The sequence below is a fragment of the Sebastes umbrosus genome, chromosome 11 (assembly GCF_015220745.1).
Source record: "Sebastes umbrosus isolate fSebUmb1 chromosome 11, fSebUmb1.pri, whole genome shotgun sequence".
NCBI lineage: Eukaryota > Metazoa > Chordata > Actinopteri > Perciformes > Sebastidae > Sebastes > Sebastes umbrosus.
The window spans coordinates 16,051,344-16,075,101 of NC_051279.1; the positions used below are offsets into that span (position 1 = coordinate 16,051,344).

General features: G+C 41.8%; 1 long non-coding RNA gene across 1 annotated transcript; it reads right to left on the reverse strand.

Moving 5' to 3' along the window:
• Positions 1-201: 201 nt before the first annotated feature.
• On the reverse strand, positions 202-21,666 carry LOC119497141. The gene is made up of 3 exons (XR_005208876.1): positions 21,533-21,666; positions 12,257-12,362; positions 202-3,181 (listed from the first exon to the last, which is right to left on the reverse strand). It is a non-coding gene; the product is annotated as an uncharacterized LOC119497141 (long non-coding RNA).
• Positions 21,667-23,758: the final 2,092 nt, after the last annotated feature.

Below are 23,758 nucleotides of genomic sequence, written 5' to 3' on the forward strand. Positions count from 1 at the left end.
ATGGCAGAGGTGATAGAAGTATATTCTGAAAATTAACTTAAGTAAAAAAAGAAATTCCACACTTTACAAAATAGTCTATTACAAGTCCTGCACTGTTTTTGAGTGCAGGACTTGTAATAGACTATTTTTAACTAAATGTATATGTATTAAAATGTACTAAATTATTATTATTATTATTATTATTATTATTATTAGTAGTAGTAGTAGTAGTATCATTATGCCTCTGTCAATGTTATAATATAATGTTATTGGATCATAATTATTGATGCATTAACATGTACAGTAAGCATAAATTTAATTTTAATGCTAATTTTAACTGCTTTGTATACTTTTGGGTAGTTTAATCTATAATAATGCATCATTTCATAAACTGATCATATGTGTCTAATGTAAAATCTCCATATGAAAGTAACTAGTAAAGCTTTTAAATAAATGTAGTTGAGTAAAAAGTACAATATTTCCCTCTGAAATTTAGTTGAGTAGAAGTATAAAGTAGCATGAAATGGAAATACTCAAGTAAAGTACCTCAAAATTGTTCATAAGTAGCCTGTAGTTCTTGAGTAAATATACTTTGTACTTTCTACCGCTAAAAAATTGATAATTTATTTTAATAGTTAATTTGAGGCCTGCCGCCGTTGTGTTCTGTTGGTGTCTGTTGTTGGAGTTGTGTTTTGTAATCTGTTGCTGTCGGGTAGTGTTACGTACTATATGTTGCAACTGCATTGTGCTGACTTATTGGGTTGTTATTATGTGTTGTAATACAAGTCTGTCAACTTGTATTGTGCTAAACTGCATTGTTTTACACAGTATGTTATGGACTGAAATGAGCTGTAAATCTGTTGCTGCACTGACGCTGCAGAGACAGGTCACTTTAATATATTATATACTGACGAGATTTTGGCAGAGGTTGTCCCAGTGGTTGTGTTCGGATCATTTGAGAACCCTCTGCGGAGAGGTGTGTGTGTGTGCTCTTGCAGGCTGTTGTTGTCTAGGCACGCTGGGTGTACTGATTACGTTTTGTCAGATAGTAAAGAATTATTACCGTCTTATCAGCGGGTCTAATCTTGTGGTCTTTGCTTAGCCACGTCCCCAGACAGGTAACTTTAGAAAACAAGCTCACAGATGGAGTGGATAAAGTCCAGACTATAGGAGGGTGTCAACGGGACTGTGGCCCCAGCAGGAGAGGGCCTCCCTCGGGCAGGGATGGAGCCCAGCCTGGGTTAGCTGGTTCAGAGCTCCAGAGCTGCAGGGGAAACAGGAGGGGGCAGTGTGTGTGTGTGTGTGTGTGTGTGCGTGTGTTTGTGTGTGTGTGTGTATTTCTATGTGTAGACACACTGTGTGTCTGACTGTCCCTAGGCTTGGCTGGGCAGGCAGACACACGTCCTGGCACTGTGAGAGGATCACAACACACACTCTGACTGTATATCCCGTAGGCAGTGGGGGGTTAATCACGGCTGAAGGTGCTTTTCCGTTCTATAATGTCTCCCAAAAAATGAGGGGAAAAGGAGGAGGAAGAGGGTTGAGGAAGTGAACTAGTGCGTGATAAATAATAATGGGTACAAGTCCAGTTCATGATAAATTATTTTTATGCAAAACACCTGGATGATTTCATATGTACAAGCTGCTATTCCTGTAATACACCTTCTTCCACTTAGCTCACCGGGAACTGCTCTAAACACATGTATTGATTTCTTCTTAGGAATGACTCACTACTTTTTCAGCAGCTCCAAAACTAGACGATCAGCAACAGGAACCCAGTTCTCACTCACACACACAACACTAGGACTGACTTTCAGAGACTTCCGCTGCTCAAACACGGGACCTCCTCATGATACACGAATGTATGTAACGCATAACCAATCGTGAAACACATATTTAGAAATTCACAACCCACAAATACACCTCCTCTCTGCTGCTGCTGCAGCCAAGAGTCAGATGGCTGGGATCTCCCATGTATGCATACTCTACACATGTACACAAACACACAGAGAGAAAGCACACACAAACACTGAGACTATTATAATCCTCCCACAGCCCGTACAGGCACACACAGATACACACACACACACACACACACACACACACACACACACACACACACACACACACACACACAGGGAAGACCATGCAGGGCTTCTTCTGCGAATGACAGTAAAGCAGAGAAAACTTGATGGCTCAAAAAAAGAAACTCGCAGAAAAAGAGACGGTGGAAAGCTCGACAGCTCTAAAAGTGGATTAAAGGAAGTCTGGGGAAGTCCTGACAGCTATACAAAACCTCTCAGCAAACGGAAACCACCTTGTTTATTTCCTAGGGATTTGTCTCCGGGCGTTTGCAGTATCTGCTATGAGTCTTTCAACATGCTACGTAAATCCCACAATTACGCAACTTGCGTAATTAAGTGGAAGAAAACACAGAGCGTGCGGTGCTACCTGTACATGATTTTCTCTTTCATACTATCTCAACCAAATGTATTTTCTATCAGAGGGAGGAAGAGTTTTAGGGAGTGAAGAGATACACAAAACAAAAACAGATGCCGCCAGAGAAAGAAGAAAAGCATCAGCCCAGCTAGAATAAATGTTTTGATAAGAGAGGTTATAAGGATATGTGGGAGACAGATATTTAGAAAAAAAAAAAGACTGAGTCCCCTCAGCCTATTAAATTTCCAGCCTTCCTTTCCACTCATCCTGTCGGCCTCAGGCGGGGATCAGAGCTGGTCAGGGATCTCTGTCTCGAGATTTGAAGAGGGTTTCCGTGAGACACACACACAGAAAAATAAGTGTTTAATAGAGACGAGAGAATAAATCAAAGAGAGGCAGGATGAAACTTTGAGAAGTATTATGTTACAGATAAAAGAAACACACTGGGCGTCAGCCACACTGAAACATAACAATGTTCCAGACAGGGATGGTAGAGAATAGTATAGCGTTTCAGGTGTGCTTATGAACACATCTGCCCAAACACATGCATGTGCTTGTACAGGTTTTTATTGCTGTGTGTGGGAGTGCTGCTCTCTCTCTATTGTTGCTGCATTAGATGTTATTCTGTTGAATACATTTCTGCTTCTTTTTTTTTTTTGTCCTGACCTTATCACGTCATCACTCGTCGTGCCCTCCAGCCTCAGCTGCTGATGTGCCATTTGTGCCTCTCCTTCCTCGCCTCTCCCTCTGAGAATAACCTTCGCTGTTATTGGAAAAAAAAGGTCATAGGAAAGATCAACATTATGATACAATGAAAAGGGTATAAAGGGGCTTAAAGGGGCTAAATCACTGTAATATGCCCCTTATTGACTCACATTGCATTTCAAATAGTTGCCCTTTGTTCAGCCAACCCCTGTCATTACCGCTAGCTTAGTCTTGTTAACACTTGGCATTGTTTCATCTACACACGGACAGCTTGTCACCCTGCTGCCCTCTGTCCCTTTATCCCCGGCCTCCTGCGGGTCCTCGGCCCTCTGGCTCATAGCGGCACACTCCGGCAAGCTGCTCCTTCTCTGGCAACCACAAAGGCATGTCTCCTGGCCCCTATTCACACCCATTCATCTGCATACAGGTGGTCGCCCCCCATTCGAACACAGGGGTAGCACACTTCGGCTTAATAGCGCTCCATGTGTCTAGATTTAGCCCAGTTGGGGGGCAAATAGTGGTGGTGTTTTCGGCTCTGAGCATCTTCTGGAAAGTTGCCACGGAGGCTGAGCTGTTTCCAAACGTGCAACACCGACAGGGTATCGAAACTAGCCAAGGACGCACATACAAACAGAGTAAAACAATGTTGCATGTGTGTGTCAGTAGGGGGTAAATGAGCCTCCTCCCTCCCTCCTGGACTAACAGTGTCTCACTATTCAGAGCGCAGGAATCATTAACTCGCCCAGTCAACAGGCACACTTCACTCGTTCGCTCCCCTTCCCCTGCCGCTCTGTCCTCCTTTCTGTCTCCCAGGGACTCTCACTCCAATGCCCACGCACACAAAAGCACAAACAAAACCCGGTGAAATATTTAACCACGCTCTCCTCATCTTGCATTGCCTCCGCCATCATTTGTTATACTGTATCTCCTTGTCTGTCGCCCTGCCTGCATGTTCTCTCGGCTCATCTGTTGTCTCTGCTGTCTTTCCTTCCTTCCCTTTCTTCTGTTCATCTGTTCAGTTATTTCCACAGAGCCTCCATCAGCCCCTGGCCAACATACTGGGTGCATATCTGCCTGATTTCTCTTTACTTTCTCTTGTTTTCTTTGCACATTGACTAGCTCTTGAGCGTCTCCCCTTTACTCTCTTTTATGCTCTATTGCTCCCTACTTCGCCCATCTTGGTGTGGTCCGGTTTTCTTCTTGCTGCCTCCCCCTCCTCCCCTCACTTTCAATCTTTTCTTATCCCTGTTTTCTTCCCCCCCTACAAGTACCTCGGGCAGTGCATTTGTTAGGAGAGAATCCATTATCCTCCTCCATCCTCCCACCTTCTGTCCTCTTTATCTCTCTCTCTCTTTCTCCATCTCTTATTTCTGTATCTCTCTCCTCTCCTCACATGCTCCTGGCCCCAGCCCTATATTCATTAACATAGTGTTAATGATCCCAGATGGACTGACATGTACTCTATGGGGGCGAAGTGTGAGTGGCTTCTTCCAAGGGTGTGCGTGGGTGGTTTTGTGTGTGTGTGCATGCACGGCTGTTGGGTACATGTGTGCATAATTGTGTGTACATGCAGTACAGTATGAGCATGACTGTGTCTACATGTGTGCAGCATGTGTGTGTGGGTACATGTGCTCATGTCAGCGTTTGAGTAAGAAAGAGATGCTTGCTTGTCTCCCGGCGGTAGATCGCTCTGTTATGGTGATGATATGCATCGCTCATGCCCTTCTTTCAGAAAGCCAACAATAGAATTGATCAGACTGTAGCCGAGGAGGGATGTAAGTTCATGAGGAATTTGCTCTGCGTTTGAATATAAAGTGATTGAGTCGTGATCTTCCTGTAGTTTAATTTTGGCAAACTGAAATCAAAATAAGTCGTTCTGAAAGTAACATTTCATCACTGCAATAGAGGACAATAGCTTTGTCATGCATATTGCTTTTTGGTAATAGTACGATTTCACTTTATTTCTTGGGCCAGTGTCTCATTATTGCTATTACCTGGGGACACCTGAGGAATGCTTAATTCAGAAAAAGCTGCTGCAGGGTTTTAGAGATGTAAAGTAGTGCATGAGTACACTATAACATCCCAGTATGAGTGACTGTTTAGTGAGCATTTGCAAAGCCCATTTTAAAAGTATTTTAAATCCCGAATTGTTTAAATCCACGTTTACTAGCTAACAGTCTTCTTCTTCGCTGCCTTTGCTGGTGCATTGCAGCTTATCTTGGCATGTTACCGCCACCTGTTGATCAGTGGAATAGGGTGACACCATTGTGTATTGATTGTGTCAAACATTCGTGTGTGCACAAGATAAACAAAGCCATTCATAGAAGAACAGCTCCATAGCGCAAAAAAACTCCACAGAGAACCTTTAAGGATGGTATTGTTTCTTTTAATGCTCCACAAGAAAGCATATTTCTAAAAAAAATGCCGAACTACTCCTTTAATGGTTTGGCCTTGGACAGTAGAGTTGTTATTAAAGAGATAGTGTTTAGGATTTGGTGACAGATAGTGGTGTGGTTGCAGATTGCAACCAACTGAGTACCCCTCTGCTCATTCCTTCCTTTCCAAGACTGCGTTAACGTGAGCCGCCGAGTGCAAAACCGTGGTAATGACGTTCGCCTCGCTCAGAGGCCATCCTTACATAATAACACTACTTTTGTGGGCTACTGGGCGAGAAACATGGTGGAGCAACAGCAGACTACTATGTAGATATGAAGGACTCATTCTAAGCTTACAAAAACACAACAATTCTTAGTTTCAGGTGATTATATACTAATGAAAACATAGTTAGGAATATTATATTATATTCCGTATCTGCTAATCGATCCCCTGAAATGTTTCACACTGTTCCTTTAAGGGAAATCTAAATGCCGCAGCAAGCAAGGATATTTTAGACAGTGTGTTTCCAAATGTGTGGCAAGATTTAGGGGACAGGTCAGGACAATGCCTCTGTGCAGAAAGGACAGGCCATAAAGAAACCTTCATGTAACTCCTCTGAATGGGAAAGCCAACTGCAAGCCAAACATCAGTGCCTGCTTCACTAATGTCCGTGTGGCTGAATGGAAGCAAATCTCTGCATCCGTGTTGTAAAATCCTTTGGAAAGCCACGATTTCACACAAATGGCAATGTAGCTGCAAATGTTAGAGCAAAACATATCAATAGATCAGTGATTAAGCAATATGATTTATCTATTTTCTTTCTGGTGAAGTGACCCTTAGACTCATAACATGCGTGCTATGCTGAATGTGTCAATGGATAGGCCCAAAGGATCAACAAGTTAGAGAAGGCAAGAAGTTAATAGCCTGCTGCTAACCAAGTCTATGTCCTCACTCACACACACATAAACACACACCGTCTGCTAAGGTTACAATGTTACAGGTGCAAGGGCAAAGTGCATGTATGTGTGTCATGGATACTTGAGCATTCTCTAAATGCATACACACATTGGCTGACCCCCTCCAAATATAGTTTACCGCATGCTTACTGGTAGCATAAATCCCAACATACATAAAAGTTTCAGCAAAGCAACTCAACTTTATCTTTAAATCCTTCTCTGCAATAGGTCTTCTTCTCTCAGTGGTGTTTCTTTTCTTTTCTTTTCATCCATCCCAGTCATGCTGTTCTCTGTGCCTCCTGTTCTGTCTCCCTGTTCTTTCTTTGTCTATCATTGGCACGGTCACGCTCATTGCATAATCGCACAGTCGCTTAATTATCAAGAACGCTCAGTCTGGCGCTCGCCGTGTCAGGGGGCTGTCCCTGTTCCCTTCTACTCGTAAACACACTCAACCCAGGAGATTACACACACACACACACACACACACACACGCACACATGCACACTGAATCAATTACTGTCTTTATCCAAAAAATCATCTCTGCATCTCTTATTTTCTCCTGTTGAGCAGCAGCGTGGCATAATGAAAAACACCTGTAGATGTAATTACAACTTCCAATATAACACTGGCACATCCACCCACACTCATCCACTCAGCCACTCAGCCACACATCTAGATTTATTATGCTCTTCCGTGTGCTAGATTTTCTATGCAGTGTTTTTTTGTCACAGGTTTCTGTAGTTTCACATATTCTGTAAAAGGATCCCTATAAGATCACATTGTGCAAACGCAGATAAAGATCAGAGCACAAAGAGGAGTCACTCAGAACGGGAGCACAGATGTGATCCTTGAAGAGATTGTCTAATGAGAGACTGGAAATGATTTTAGTGAGCACAGTGCATTAATAATTGATGTGCTCTCTAGTCAAACAGGACGATGTGTATTGGTTTGTGTGTGTGTGCACCTCTTGGCAAAGAGTGGTCACCATGGTGATCTCCTAAACCGGGGTCTCCTAAATGACACAAGTGGGCGGCAGCAGTATCAAATCCAGCTATCACACTATACCACAAATACAAATGTACACACACATTGTTTTCTTCTATACTATAATGAGAACTTAGGTCTTACAGGAAAATCAAATTTCGTTTTAAAATATGGCCTTTATCTTTATAATCAATCCTGTTGGTTAACATATTAGTTTATACACATTAATAATACAACATTAATGACCAGCCCAGGGCCAAAGCTGCTACTGAGGAGACAAAGATGATTTCCTTTATAATGTTTCTGGAAATGTGGGCAGTTTAATTACACAAAGACAACTTTACATCCTACATTAACACACATATTAGACAATACTGTTTGGTTTCCTATGTAGTTCTACTGGAGGAAAGTTGCACTCATGACCTCAGTATTTATAAAATCCTGACCCTGCGTCAGATGGTGAAGATTTGCCGTGTTATCTAAACCATATATTTTTTGAGGTGAAAGGCTAATCTCTATAAACAGATTCTGCATTCATATAAAGAAGGTTTCGGTATCAGAAGCACTCTGCTTTGGAAATACAGCCCCTTGCCCCCAGAGGCTTATCCGTCAGACCGATAGCCGGTGGCTTCCGAGATTGAGTGAAAGTTAACACACCCAAAAGCTCAGTTACATTTAAAATCTCTCAATGCTCAGAGAAAACAATCAAAGCGCACTTGTGTAAGAAGGGAAGGTTGAAGTTAATACAGGAGATCAGCACAAGCTAATGTCCATTTACAATTGAGAGACGGTTAAAGATTTAAATAATGGCTTCCAGGTTGTTGTTGTTTTTTAAAGTTTGTGGTTTTGTTCACAACTTGATCGCCCTGTTGGAATCTTCACGTGATGTTGCCGTGGCCTCGGATCTCAGGAATTGATCCAGTGAATGAAGGTTAAAATAAAACAACCAGTACAGCTACACTAAAATCTGGCCACAACCATACTCAAGCACTTATCTTAGATAGTAACCACATAAATTAGTAAGGGGACTCGCCAAAATGTCCTTATAAACCAAAATGTCCTCATTAGATCAGTCCTCACAGGAGCTATAAACCAGACCACACACAAACAAACACACACACATGCCAGGAGGTTATCGTGGTTTATCCTTGGAAGAGGGATACAAACACAACATGTTCCTATGGGATCTTTCACAGTGTTGCCAAACCTGATCAGCTGAGGGTCATCCACACACACAGGTATTCACTGGAGTGATTTATGGACGCGCAGCACTGAAATCATCCAGTGTGGACAGGTTGTGAGTCCAGTTTTCTGGTGACAGCAGGTGATGGGTTCAGGGGAGGTCAGGTCACATTTTGGAGGTTATTGGGAGAGTTAAAACAGGCAGTGAGCGAAAGTTCAGTTGGGGCGGTGGTCTCCTCCCAAGCTCTTAACAGCTAACAGATGGTGTCCTCTACCAGAGTGGACTAATGGAATAAAATACCCTGATTCAGTTAGACACGCGCACAAACACACATTGATCCACATTGAAAGAAAGAGGCTCATGGGGATCTGAAGAAGGATGTTATTCAGATCATTCAGATGCAAGGAGAGGGAGGTTATTTTGGAGACGCCTTTTCATCGGGGACACTACTCATTCACATAAAATGTTCTTTTCTGATGTGGGCTTTCATAGGACTGTCAGAGAGGGAATAGGCTCACGACCAAGACGTTTGAGTCACTGTGGCATGATGCGCAGCCTCAAAAATGAATGTGATGCAATAAATTTTGCAGATTACATGTCCCTTGATTATACTTGATTTTGACAAAGACAGTAAGACTGGAAGTGAACTCGAAGCTAAATCAAAATTGGATGGGGATGGGTGCGTGCAGTCAAAATGAAAACGTTTTTGGTCATATTTGGCTTTGATCGGTGTAGGCTCGCTGGACAAACCAGTCAAAATGGTTGCATCATTTGGAAACATGGAATCACAGAATCTGACAGGTCCCAGATTTGGGTGTATCCATAGACTGCATATGAGAAGTGGATGTGGTCACCATGACATCACCCATTGGTTTGTAAATTTCCGTTTTGAAGCCTTGAGGTTGGCATCTTGGTTTTTGGCTGTCACCCTCTTGACTTTTTGGCCATTGCCATCTTGGTTTTTGGCCATCACCATCTTGGTTTTTGGCCATCACCATCTTGGTTTTTGGCCATCACCATCTTGGTTTTCAGTCATTGCCATCTTGATTTATAGTCATTGCAATCTTGGTTTTTGGCTGTCACCATCTTGGATTTTAGTCATCATCATCTTGGTTTTTGGCTGTCACCATCTTGGTTTTTAGTCATCGTCATCTTGGTTTTTGTCTGTCACCATCTTGGTTTTTGGCCATCACCATCTTGGTTTTTAGTCATCGTCATCTTGGTTTTTGGCTGTCACCATCTTGGTTTTTGGCCGTTGCCATCTTGGTTTTTGTTCCATCGTTATCTTGGTTTTTGGCCGTTGCCATCTTGGTTTTTGCAACCAGAAGTGACACGAAAGGGTGGAGCTAAGTACAACTGACCTTAAACTTTAAAACTTTGAAACTTAAACAAAAAAACTTTTTTAAAAAACTTAAAAACTTTGAAGAATGCTGAATATGGCCTTTCTAGGCAACCAAAAATGTTACAATTAACTTTCATGACCTGAAAACACACTGTGAAAGGGTTAAAGTTCTAAAATGAAAGTACGGACAACTCCCACACCGGACATGCCACGTCCTAAAGTATACCCTGCTTTATCGTATCGTATTTGACTCTAAATGGGACCATAATTTACTAACTGAACATCATGCTGTATTAAAGAAGACTTGAAACTAGCGATTGAGACCACAAACTCATGTTTACACTGTTTACTGGGGTAATAAATCAAGTGAGAAGTAGGGTCATTTTCTCATAGATTTTTATACAATCTGACTTCTTTTTGTAACCAGAGGAGTCGCCCCCTGATGGCTATTAGAAAGAATGTAAGTTTAAGGCACTTCAACATTGGCTTCACTTTTCAGACCCCAGAGTTGCCCACTGGGTGTAACACTGACCTAAGTCTTGAGTATGGAATGATTATCCACTGGTATAGGATCCATATATCCTGTACTTATTTACAGTAACATTTTGAACTTACACATAACTTTAGAGAAACTTTAAAGAAAAAAAAAACTCTATTTGAAGCCTACCTACACCTCGTCTACAGTGGAAACATGTCATGGAATACAGTCCTCCAGCCAGAGGTCAGGTTAGCTGGCATACACTTAAAGGGCAGGTCAGGGGGTTACACAAAGAACGGTACCGGACGGGATTACTTAACTCCTCAAAGTCTCTATTGTTACTCTTATACGATTAAAACCAATCGCATTACTGTGTCCACGTCTATACGGTGGGATAAGGTATGAAGAGGAGGCGTAGTGAGTCTGGTTATAACAGGCTTAAGGTTAAGGACTGTGAGCTTCAAAGCACTATGCATCATCTCTCTGAACTCCCAATATTTGTCATCTAATCTGTACACTTCTCAAATCTCCCATCTGCTTTTGGTTTAACTTGAACCGGAGAGGATATAGAGAAGGAGAAATCGAGCATTGGAATGAATCCCGTGGTGTCACAGAGGGTTGATTTTACGGTCGTCTCAGTGCATGTGGGACCCCTCCTCTCTTTACTCTCCTCTTCTCCGTCAATGGAATAAAGGATTTAATCCCATTATTGGATACTACACTTAAGTGGGTTAACGTCAGAGACTATGCCTATCACAGGGATGTGTGCGTGTTTGTGAATCTGTGTGTACATTCAGCACACTCTACAGTGGTTTAGTATGAAAACACTACGGAGTATTTCAGTGTATTGGCCTAAATCAGTCAAAGAAAGATGTCAGATTTGGAAATGATTACTGCAAACAAAAACTAGTTTATGTCCTCATCAACATCACATCAGATGGATTATCTTGAGGCTTGTGTGTGCAAGCATGTTTCATAAACACAAACTCTGTTCACTGTTGGTCATCTTGTTTTCTTTCTCAGACTTTTGGGTCTTTTAGGTCGTGTATACAATGTCATTTAATGCATATAAGATGTGTGTTTTCTTATTAATGGGTCTTTTATATATTTGCAATGTGCCGTTCTGCCTCTTTTTGTGTCAAAGAACATGATGATTCTTCACTGTAAAAATATGACTGTTTAATGTTATCCTGCGTGACTTAAGAGGATTTCCAAATCATTGGGAGCCACAGGTGCATTTAGCATTCATGTGATCCACCAAGCAACACTGATACGGATTTCAATAAAATGTCCACTTTTTGAAATTGATTTGTACTGCTGGCCTTCACTCCGCATACAAAAAAAACCGGTAGAAATAATATGTAGCAAACTTTCATTAAAGTAAGCCTGGCGGATGATACAAATGCCAAATTAATCAGTGATCGGCTCGGAAAAGCTCTCAAGCCGAGCGCTCTCAAGGTTGACATATCCTGCGAGGTGTGTATGTTTGCAGATAAGCGAGTCGACGGTAAACCGCCTTTGCTATTGCAGATTTCGCAGAGACATTTGAAGTGGGGTTTTGTCATGTATAAAAAGAGAGAAGGAGTGTAGCTTGGTGTGTGCAGCACACACTGCGATGTGTGTTTGTCTAAGCTTCATGGTCAGTGTAGAAGTTGACTGTTTTCTCACTATTCTCGGAAGAAAACTTAATTGCAGTCCTTCACTGTGGTTAGCTCACTGTGGTTCAGGGCTGTACTCACACTACTCTCTGTTACACTCACATGCACACACTCACACACATGGTCGTGGGACCAATCCCTGTAGTTTTGCATCACCTCTTTGCTGGCCTCCATTCCATCATGACCGCACCGGAGATTATTCCCTGACTGCAAATGTCTGCCAACAGGGTTGCTGGTTCAATTCCCTCTCCAGCTGTTGTCTCTGTAGAAGCACAGAAGAGAAATGGCCAAAGATACACAATAGGTCAGCTCTGACATTTCTAATTACAGAACAGGACGGAGCAGAGCGAGGGCTTTCTATGCACCGTTACTCAGACTTAAACCCCGTCTCCTACAGAATTACGTTCCCATACAACTAAACTGCATTCTCAATTATGTGTCGAGGGAAACATATTTTCTCCTGGATTTTGGTCGCAGTTTTAACAATGTGGTTAACGTTGTAAATTGAAACGAAACAAAAAATAGAAATGCATCAAAATTACTTGTTGTGTTTAGTAAAACATCATGGTTTGGCTTAAAATATGCATGTTTGTAACGTTATTTAGGATAGAGATGTAAATTAAAATAAGTCAAGACTGACATTTGGTTTCCCACGGGACACGAACAGCGGCCTCCGGGGTTAAAGTCTTGTGTTAGCTTGACCCACCCGTCCACCTCAAGCTCCTACGAAGAAGCCAAGAAGCAAATTTTACATAGTGGCCAAACCATGGATGTATAAAGAATACGTATAAAGTTCATTCCTATGAGAGTTGCTCAGTGGCACCAGATGCCAAAATGGCTTGACTGCTGAGAGATAAAGTACCCGGATGATCCGGAAATCCTCTGCATCCATTGGGCCCATAAAGCAGGCGCAGTAGCGTTTCCTTGACCTTTGCCTCCCAGCCCTTGCTCCAGCCTCGGTCTGGGTCTCATTCACGTTAACGTAGGAAGGGAAATAACTCTGGATTTGGCTATTAGTGCATTTTACAACTAATAGCCAAATCCAGAGATATTTTCGTGCCGCTGTTTATGTGGATGAGCCCGAGACCGAGGGCTGGGAGGTGGGGTGCAAAAGGAAAGCTAGTGCGCCTGCTCTATGGGCCCAATGGATGTGGAAGATCGCCAGAAGATCTGGTTAGTACCCTCGGCAGTCGAGCCACTTTGGCTTAATGCGCCACTGAGCAACTTTCACAGGAATGAACGGGGCCACGCCTCTAACGCTGTATCCAATTATTTTTATACATCCATGGCCCACCTCCTCCCTACGCAGACTTCAGACTGTGATTAATGATGAGTAATTGTGACACGTAAAAAACAAACATAATCTAGGAGAAAATATTCCGTCGAAACATAATTGACAACGCAGTTTCGTTGTGTGTGAATGTAACTTTAAGGAGACCAGGCTGTCAGACTGACTGCCATAATTACAATCAGGCTGGATTCAGCCTGGCAGAGCCAGGCCCCGTCTTTAGGGCCGAGGTGTTAAACCACCCGTGGCTCTCATTAGAGGACATGGGCTAATGAGTGCACTCCACACACATACACTGGGAACACACACACACGTACACACACACGCACACACACACACACACACACACCGTGTCCAGAGTTCACTGCTTTTACTGCATTCTGGCGAGCTTAATTTCACACTTTTGCCTCCAGTGACAGACGCAGGCGCCCTGAGAGGGGTGTGCTTTTAAATAGCGTTGTTATGAATGGAGCTAGGAAAGAGCCAATTAAGAGTGTGTGATTCTAATTATGCCATTCATTTTACTGCGCTCCAGTCCACAAGGGAACCAGAGAACGCAGGAAATGAGCGTGAGGGTGAATTTTAAGGCAGGAATAAAATGGTGGAAATAGGTAAAAGAGGAAATGGTTCCAGAGATACAAGTAAATGGGGAGATTTAAAAAGAGAGCGAGGCAGAAACAGAGAGAGAGAGGGAGGAGAAACGAGAGAGGGATGGGGTGAGGTTGAGGGTGAAGGCGAGGGGGGGTAACCCGATCTCTGTCCTGATAAAGCCAAATTTATTTTGGAGGGTAACAGAAACAGCTTCGTGTCACTACGCAGATCCACAGGGCTGCGGAGAAGAGGAACATCTGAGTCTGATACCATCAGAGAGAGTAAATGAGGTAGAAATATGCAGATTGGGTTCAGGAGATACACGAGAAAAAAAAAATGTTAGATTAGAAATGAGAAATAAGTGACAAGATAACACTAGTACTAAAAAAGAGCTGTGAAAGAGGAGAGGGGGCTGAACGAAGGAAGGACTAAGATAGCCTGCTGGCTTGTCTGAAGAGGTTAGGTGAAGTCAAATACAGCACCAATTATCGCTCCGCCACATGAACCAGAATGATTGACAGCGAGGCAACAGAAAATGCACACGAGCAGCTGTTGTTCGGAAAGCTGAAATTAACTTAGAAAAATGGGGGATGTCAATTCAAAATGTCTAGTGAATGAAATCATTGTTGTTTTTTTAGGTATACACCCAAAGCACACGCAGCTCTGGACGATAGTGGTCCCTGGGGACTGGGTGGTCTATTAATGAGTGTTTGGGTGGGGTTCATGTGCTTCGGGGTTGAGCAATGAGCTGTTTGACTCTCGTTGAACTACGTCTGTGTGCTTGTTGGCGCTGTCAATGTTTTATTAGGACTTGTGTTGACTTTTGTGCAGAGAGCGACTTAATGTGTGGACACACAGCAGTCTAAACAAGAGCGGCATCACTCAGATTGTCTGTCTGACAAGCTAAAGAAAACATAGGATGAAAAAGAAAGGGCGTATGTCCAACATTTCAGTGTCCATCTGAAGGGACTGCCCCCTGACCTACATCTTACTGTCCATAGTTTCAGACAGCTAATAGTAGGCTAAGCCCTACTTATGAGCAACATCACGGACACCTATTACGGCTTAAAGGATCCTGGTCCCGTGCCATTAGCGCAGCGTTAACACAGCTGTCGGAGAAAATGAAGGCATTTGCGCATTTGCTTGTGTGAATTAAGCAGAAAGATGATCAGAGGACAAACTGTATTTAGGGCAGTTTCCCCAGAAATTCAGCCCTGATCCCTGTGTGCTTAATGCACACTCCAGTCCACTAGAGTTGGACTGGTTATTACAGTCGAACCTGGATCGGCCTGCTCCGTCTTTGCGGGTCAGGGAGGATCAGACGGATTCAGACAGACTGAATTTAATTGACAGATGCCTGAGAGACAGAAAGAGCAGACAGTATAAGCAGCACTCTGTCTTGCATTTCTATCAAAAAAGCCACATTTTCTTGTTTCTGTCAAGCCTGGAGAGATGAAAGGATTGGAGAGGTTTGTGCAGACGGAGAAGGACGGATGTAGGGATGGAAAAGAGCGGAGGGTGGCAGATTGTAATTAGGTCCTGCTTCTGACTGGCCAGTCAGTTCTAGGTTACCTTGGCAACAATGGTCACAGTTGGGTAATAGTATGGGATGTAAAACTGGTGATCTACTCAAATAGTACAACACAAACACGAGGATAGGTGCTGACAAACTGAATCACAGAAGGGAGCATGTAGCCTACGTGCTCACGTTAACATGATCTCATGTGCTATTGCCCTGCTGAGTCACACGTGCAAGCGTACGTGCGTTAGGTCATGGCGAGCTCCGCATTTGTGAGAACTATTACCCTGGTGTGTGTGCACCTTGTTCCAAGACAGATAAGAAAGCCAGAGAGAAGGAGATATAAAACAAGAGAGGGATAGCCTGTACGGTTGTACGTGTTATCATAACTCAATAAAACTTTTATCTTACAAGTGTACGTGCAAAGTTCACCCCCGTTTGTCAAGAACGGACTTTGAAAGTTGGGTTGTTTTGGCCCGCGAACAGACGATATAAATTGTAGACTCGGCTCTGAAACCTTTCTTTCTGCGAGTCTGGCTGGAATCCATTTAACTCCCACAGAGACAGGCACAGCAGTACTCACACAGGCACTATTGTCCCTTCCTCAGACAACCATTGTCTCTGTGTGTGCATGCATGTGCATATAGTTATTACCTTGCGCACCAGTGTGTGGAAGGTATCTGTTAGTGTATATAAGCATGTGGGTTTATGTATGCATGCCAGAATGTCTTAGGAAAGGGAGCTCATGGACTTCGAAAAAACCCCACATGCATTAATGTGAATATGTGAGACAGAGGGAGTGTTAAGCTAAAGAAATACAGAGAAACAGAGAGAGAGAAAAGAAAGCAAACAATTTCACATTGAATTGATGTTGATATGGCCTAAAAAATGTGAAAAATCCATGTAAAAACAGTGCAATCAGATTTTAAACAGTGCAGTCTGGCTAAATATTATTCCCATAATACCAAAGAAGGAAGAAAGAAAGAAAGAACAAACTCAAGTGTCCACGTGGCCTTTTGTCTTATCACACATTAAACAAGGTGACATCATGGCTGCTGGTAAGGCGGGTCAGTGATACTACACTGTTTACATCATCCAGAAACACTACTCCTGTTTACCTCATCTGCTCTGTTTCTCTTCATCTGACTCAACCATGAACCTGCTGGAGTGTCCACTCCCGTGTGATGCCATGCTGTTGTCAGCATTATTCCAGGCACTGAAATGTGAAACCTTGTGCTCCGTGCTACAGTCTACGATACCCGTTTAGTATTACCGCTCTGCAAACTATAGCTTGTCTGTTCTTGTTAGCTTACACTTTGTTATTGGAGGTTTGATTTGGTTTCAGGAGACGAGCAGACTGAGCTGAGCAAACGGTGGAATGCAGTAAATCTGTGAAGCGATAGGTGCTAAGAGTCTTACTGAGAAGTGAGAATTTCTTTTGTAGTACTGGATCTTTTTGCTATAATACCCGAGGCCACAGTTAATGACTTGGTGCTTTTACAGCATAGAAATACTCTTCCCATCACCATTATGAAACTATTTCCTATATACAGTATGAGCCGAGGTTTTATGTCTCCCACTTGTTGCTTGATGGATCTGCGTTTTGTGAAGCATTATATGCCAATCTAGGTGAAGAAAACGTTTAAAAGTCTGGGAAATGTGTTTGCTAACTCTCTTGCAAGTTAAATGAAAAGATTGATACCACTCTCATGTCTACATGATAAATATGCAGGCTGTTCTCATACACCATTCGTAGCTATACTTACAAAAAGTAATGCACTTTAATTCGTATATATCCCACAAAATAAATTTGTATGTAATCTATGTAATTGTGAACCAGGAAGTATAAAGAGTGACAAACATTGTGTAGGGAGGAGGACGGGATGGATGGATGGGTCAAAAAAACACCAGACTTTCTCCCATGCAGGAGACTGGTGTTTGTGTCCCATGTAAAACCAGAAGTCAACGTTGATTTGTCACGTAACTTCCGTACTTAAGTTACGCCACTTATGGAGTTATTTTAACCCAAACCAAAGAACTCATAACCTACGTAATTTTTGTCACGTAACTTCCGTACTTAAGTTTACATCACTTCTGGTGTTATTTACCCAAACCACGATCTTTTTCAAACCAAACTAAGTAGCTTTGTTACCTAAACCTAACTAAGTAGCTTCGTTACCTAACCGTAACCAAGTCGATCTTTTCCTAAACCTAGCTAAGTAGCTTTGTAACCTAAATCTAACCAGGTCAATCTTTTTCTAAACTTAGGTCAAGGTCAAGGAAAACTTTATCATCCTCTAGGGGCAATTTGTTGTACAGTCAGCAGTACCACGCAGCCATCAAACAAAAACAGTAAACACAATAAATAGCCTATGAAAGGCAATAAATACAAAAGCTTACAACATACAACATTACAGGGCATTGTTTAGGTAACCAATAGCAGTTGGAACAAAAGAATTTCTGAGCCTACTGGTCCTACATGTAGGCAGACTGTATCTGCGGCCTGACGGGAGCAACCTGAACTCATTGGACGGGGGATGGCTAGGATCAGCTAGGACCGGCTGAGCCTTCTTCAAGGTCCTACTTTGGAACAAGGGAGTCAAGTCATTAAGGGTGGTGGCTGCAATTTTGCTGCACAGTTTGACTATGCCCTGCAACCTGTTTCTGTTTTCGAGGGTGAGCGACCCATACCAGCTGATAAAAGAGAAGGTCAAGACAGACTCGATAAAACAAGAATAAAACATTTTCAAAAAAGTGTTGTCCACCTTAAAACTACAAAGTTTACGGTAAAAAATACATCCGCTGATGAGCTTTTATACATACAGCATCCACCTGAGGCTCAAAGGTTAGCCTTAAGTAGTTTTGTTGCCTAAACCTAACCAAGTCGAGGTTTTCCTAAACCTAATCCTGTGAAGACGGAAGTATATTTTGAAAAGACTGGAGCAGAAATTGACACATGCGTCACGTGTTGCTGGACATTCGTAGGAAAATGCACGAAAAATTAGGAATAACGTTTCTTCACTTATATACGAACTCTTGTATGAGGATACTTTGAAATATAAAGTTATCGCCGGCGTCCTGAGTTTAGCTTAGCATAAAGACTTGAAACGAGGGGAAACAGCTAGTCTGGCTCTGTCCAAAAGAAATAAAATCCGCCTATACCAGCACCTCTAAGAAAGCTGATAAGCATATTTCCAAAATGCCAAACTTTTCCTTTAAATATATGAAATAAGGTACTGTAGGAAAACAAAGCTCAGATTACAAGCGTTGGGGGTATAGGAGTAAAGAGTTGTACTACATCTTTGTACTGAAAGTCTGACACTACAGGAACCAGTGTGGCCCAGCTCTCGATTCTAGGTCAGAGCAGATCAAAGGCTGTGCTCGTCTCTCACCCGTCCTCCCCATCATGTCACACTCGCATCAATCACCCAATCTCTGTTTGGCTTCGCTGCCATTTCCTCGTACCACAGAGCTCTCTGTGTCTGTCAGAACTCTGTTTGTTTCTGCTCAGTGATGGATCTGAACAGAACTCTGTTTGTGTCCAAAGGGAAACAATTAGTTCAGTGTGTGTGTGTGTGTGTGTGTGTGTATGTGTGTGTTTGTGTGCTTGCGTTGTTGTGTGTGTGTACCAACGTGAGAAGAGCAGGCGTTCAAGGCCGTCACTGAACAAATTCATTAACCGGACATTTGTTAGAGCCGGGACAGGACCAAACAAGATGTAAAGCAAAAAAAGCTGAATAGTGAGAGGTTTGAAACCAAAGTGGGAGAAAGACGACGAGAGAGGAATTCAAAACAGAAAGAGGGTGAAAGTTTGTTAGGGCTTAATGATTACAGAACCTCTGCTGATCTCTGGTCAGTTTGGAAATCTGTGTCTTTTGAGTCAGCAGCAAACACACGCACACACTTGAACACGCATATGACAGAATATCGCCTATTATTACAAATGATATGCATGTGGTGTTACGTGTGATGGAACTGATGGTACTAATCAGATCCTTTCACACTGTGTTATTGTCAAATGAACTGTGACAACAGCAGAGGCGGGACAGGCCAACTGACGGAAGGGGGGCAGAATAATACCAAATAATAATAATCAGTGATATTATTCATAAGCACAGCATAGCAATTGCAAAAAGTATGCCTATTGAAAAAAAAAATCACAACAGTAGTTCACGTTTTATCATTTTGAGCAATATTATTCCTAATATATCTCTGTGTTGTAACTTACAATAAGATGAAAATACTACATTTAGTAGTTAAGATGTTGCCCTGTACACCTCCTATACTTAATGACGTACCAATATTATCTTTGTACTAATTGATATCATGTAATGATATACAATCTTTTATGGCTACTCACCAGTGATGTTTATGATATTTCTCTCATTTGATATCAGTATAAAATTATATGATAGAGGCTGTTTCTCCAGATAAAGTGATTTGTCTGCCAGTCACAGGTGCTGCTGCAGCAGAGCTGAACAGAGTAGGCAGAATAATCATAAAACACCCACAACAGGTTAGCTCAGAGTGCAGAATTAGCTATTAGCTAATGGTCCTGGGCCTTGGATTTTATACACCAAAGTACTGGTAGGTGGGCGAGAGGAAGAAACACTTGTGTTGAGGTAAGACAGCTCATTGCTCATGGGTGTTATGGCTGTTTAATGAATTGTGCAAACATATCAGGCTCTACGATCAATGTTTTGGACATGCAGTGGTGGAAAGTAAGTACATTTACTGTACTATATACAGTTTTGAGGTACTATGAGCCATTTTGTGCTTCTTTAGGCTATACGTCTAGTCCATTACATTTCAGAGGAACATATTATATGTAGGGCTGTCAATCAATTAAAATATTTAATTGTGATTATCTTGTGATTGTCCACGATTAATCACAAATTAATCAATTAATTAATAAAGTATTAATACTCTTATCAACATGGGAATGAGCAAATATGCTTGCGTTAAGCAAATGTATGTATATATGTATTATTGGAAATCAATTAACAACACAAAACAATGACAAATATTGTCCAGAAACCCTCACAGGTACTGCATTTAGCATTAAAAAATATGCTCAAATCATAACATGGCAAACTGCAGACCAACAGGCAACAACAGCTGTCAGTGTTTCAGTGTGCTGACTTGACTAAGACTTGCCCCAAACTGCATGTGATTATCAAATGTTTTACTCAACTTCATTTATCTGACATCTGTAGTTATTAGCAAATGCGTAAGCCTTGTGTAAGGCTTTTTGTCTCGTGACCTCTTACACAAAATCAGTGTCTAGTTGGGGCCCCTTGTCACATTTGAGATGTCTGTGAGTTGTTCCACCAGTTCCCCTCTAGATTCCTCACCTGATTTCATTTAGGCAGTTAAATGAAAAAAAATAATAATATATATATAGAGAGGAATGAGGGAGGGGCGAGGCTGACAGCAGGGCTAACAAGGAACAGGTGAAAACAATCAGAGCGGGGTAGAAAGTTGTGGTTTTGTTGCCTGAACCTAATAGTTTAATTCACAACATTAAGCACATGTTTACTGCGACTGAAAAGTGACGTCGAAAGGTCTGACAAAGCGTTAGCAGCCTATGTGACGAGTTGGGATGAGAACGTGTTGGAAACACATAAGGGCAGGAAATGAAGTATCTAAAACGAGAGACAAAGGTGAGTATACCAAAATAAAACCGGAAATAACTGAAAACTGGAAAAACAAGGAAAACTTTTATTAAATACAAGTAGGCCTATAAGCCAAGTATACTTGACCTTTCTGTATACTTGTCAGTATGAGCCAGTAAACTTATGCATACTTTTGTTAAGTTCATCTCTTATAAGTACATAAAAAGTATACTCTCTTATTTTAAGTTTAAAAGAAGTATACTAATAAACTTCTTTTCGGTAAGGGAATATTGGGATATTGTCATCAAAAACAAACAAATGTGTAAATTACCACAACATTTTGTAAAGCTGAAATAGAGATTAATGTGCCAAAAACAAACAATGTTACCCATTCAGTACTAAAGATCAAGGCCACTTACCATTTTGCACTGACATTCAATGGTGTCAAACAGGAAGTAATCCTCTATATGTTGATTAATGGACACAAAGACTCACTTTCTCCCAACGGGAAACTCTTGCTGTTAGGCTAACATCATTATCACCTCTACTATCACCATTGCGGTCTACACCTACATATAAACTACGGCTGGATATGTCCAGGCATGTTTACTTAGATATGGTGAAAGTGGTTCTGGGAAATGTAGGAAATCACTTAGTGAGGTTGAACTAGACAAGAAGTCTGAGGATACAGATTTTAAGCCAACAGTGAGAACAATATCCAGTACAGTTCTGCAAGGAGGAGAACTAAAACCAGATCTTTTCTTTGACTCATGTAATAAAAATGATTTATTCTTTGGTGTGTTGGGTATGCTGTATGAGTACACGATTTTCAGAGTAAGACACCATCTCTGTGCCGGCATGTCCAGATGTTCCCAGATTGTTATTTTCCTCTCTATATCCCTCCATTTCTCTATCATCCATCATCCTTCGCCCTTCTGTCCTGCCCCACTGACTTACTGCTGTTGATTTGTGTAATCCCCACCTTTTATCTCCTTTCGCTCTCTCCCTCTCGGCCGTGTCTTCATCATGTATTTGTCCGTCCATCACTCTTACCATTTAATCTCATCTCCCGATACGAGTGGTATTTTTGGACTTGTCATGTATAACTCATCTGTGGAGGGCATGAGTGTATTTATAGCCTGTAAACTAGAATGGCATAACCCCCCAATAGACATGTGTTAATATGCTGTTGATGCCATAATGAATCAAGGACAGCCTGCAGGATGTGTGTTAATGAGACGTTTGAATTCATTCTAATGTACTCTACTATGTGTGTCAGTGTGTGTGTGTGTGTTGTTTTATCTGGGTCTGTCTATGGGAGTATGCTACACAAACTAATATGTTCGTCCTTTAGTGAAGACCTAAGGGACAACATGGGATCAAATATCCCCTCGTGCATTAACAAGAAGTTCTCTATAATTGACCTGTTCTGTATGTACAATCCAAAATAGATGTTTTAAGATGACTAGCGTGTGTGCCAGATAAAAATAAGTTTAAAAGTTAAGGGACCCGTTTTCATGACACGCAACACAAGAAGAAGGCCCAATGTCCCCGTGTAATTTGATTACCAAAATTGTGGCACTGGTTTACTTGTAAAATAGGTTGACGAGGAAATCATTATCAATCAATGCTGTTATATTGGATTGAATTTGACTATATGGGTGTACCAAATAAATTGGCAACTCAGTGAGCAGCATTCCAATTTAAAAATGTGAATATACTGAGCTACCTCATTCACATTTTTTTTCCAATACCTACAAATAAGGCAACGTCCAATCCAAGATTTGTAACTTTGAAATCCTTCCAGGGAAGCGTGATATCTTAAAGCTGCAGCGGGTAGGACTGGAGCAAATATGATTATTTTTATAAAACGGTCACTATATCCTGACAGTAGTGCACGAGACAGGTAATCTGAAAAAAATCATGTGCCTATGTGTCCTCCGGTGCTCCTAATGGCCTCTATGAGATTTCACAGACCAGAGTAAAACAACCAATCAGAGCCGAGCTGGAGCCTGCCGTCTCTGAGCAGCTGTCAATCACTCGCGAACTCCGATAAAACGGTCAAACTAGGCAGCGCTGATCAAATATGAATCAATGTTCTGTTACTGTAATGCCTATTTGTCTCCTCAAATGTTTTCAGAAACATCTTATAGTGTACTGTTTAGCTGTAAAATGAGAAAGTTTGTGACCCAGCAGCCATGTTGTGATCAGTTGAGGAAATACCAAGCACCACCAGCCAGAGCACAGCCAATAGGAACGCTCTCTCTCTGAAATGACCTGTGATTGGCCAAATTCTTCCGTCACGGGCTAGATTTTTTTAAAGCCTGAAAACAGAGCCATGAGGAGGTGCAGAAGTTTAGTTATCTCTCAGAACACTTGAATTACAATAAGCTGAAAGGTTATTATGGATTTTTTGGCCAATGATGCCAAAAACATTCTGCCTACTGCAGGTTTAAATAACCCTCTTGACTCCAGGCATCTTGATTTTAAGTTTGTAGGGAGGCCTGGAAAGGGAAACTGGTCATTAAATTATCTGAATTTGCACAAGATTTACCCCTCTGTCTCACCAGATGTCAAGTAGAGGCCACGTTGTCTCACACTTTCTCGCTCTACCCTTCACTTACTGGACTCTGGCCAAAGATATT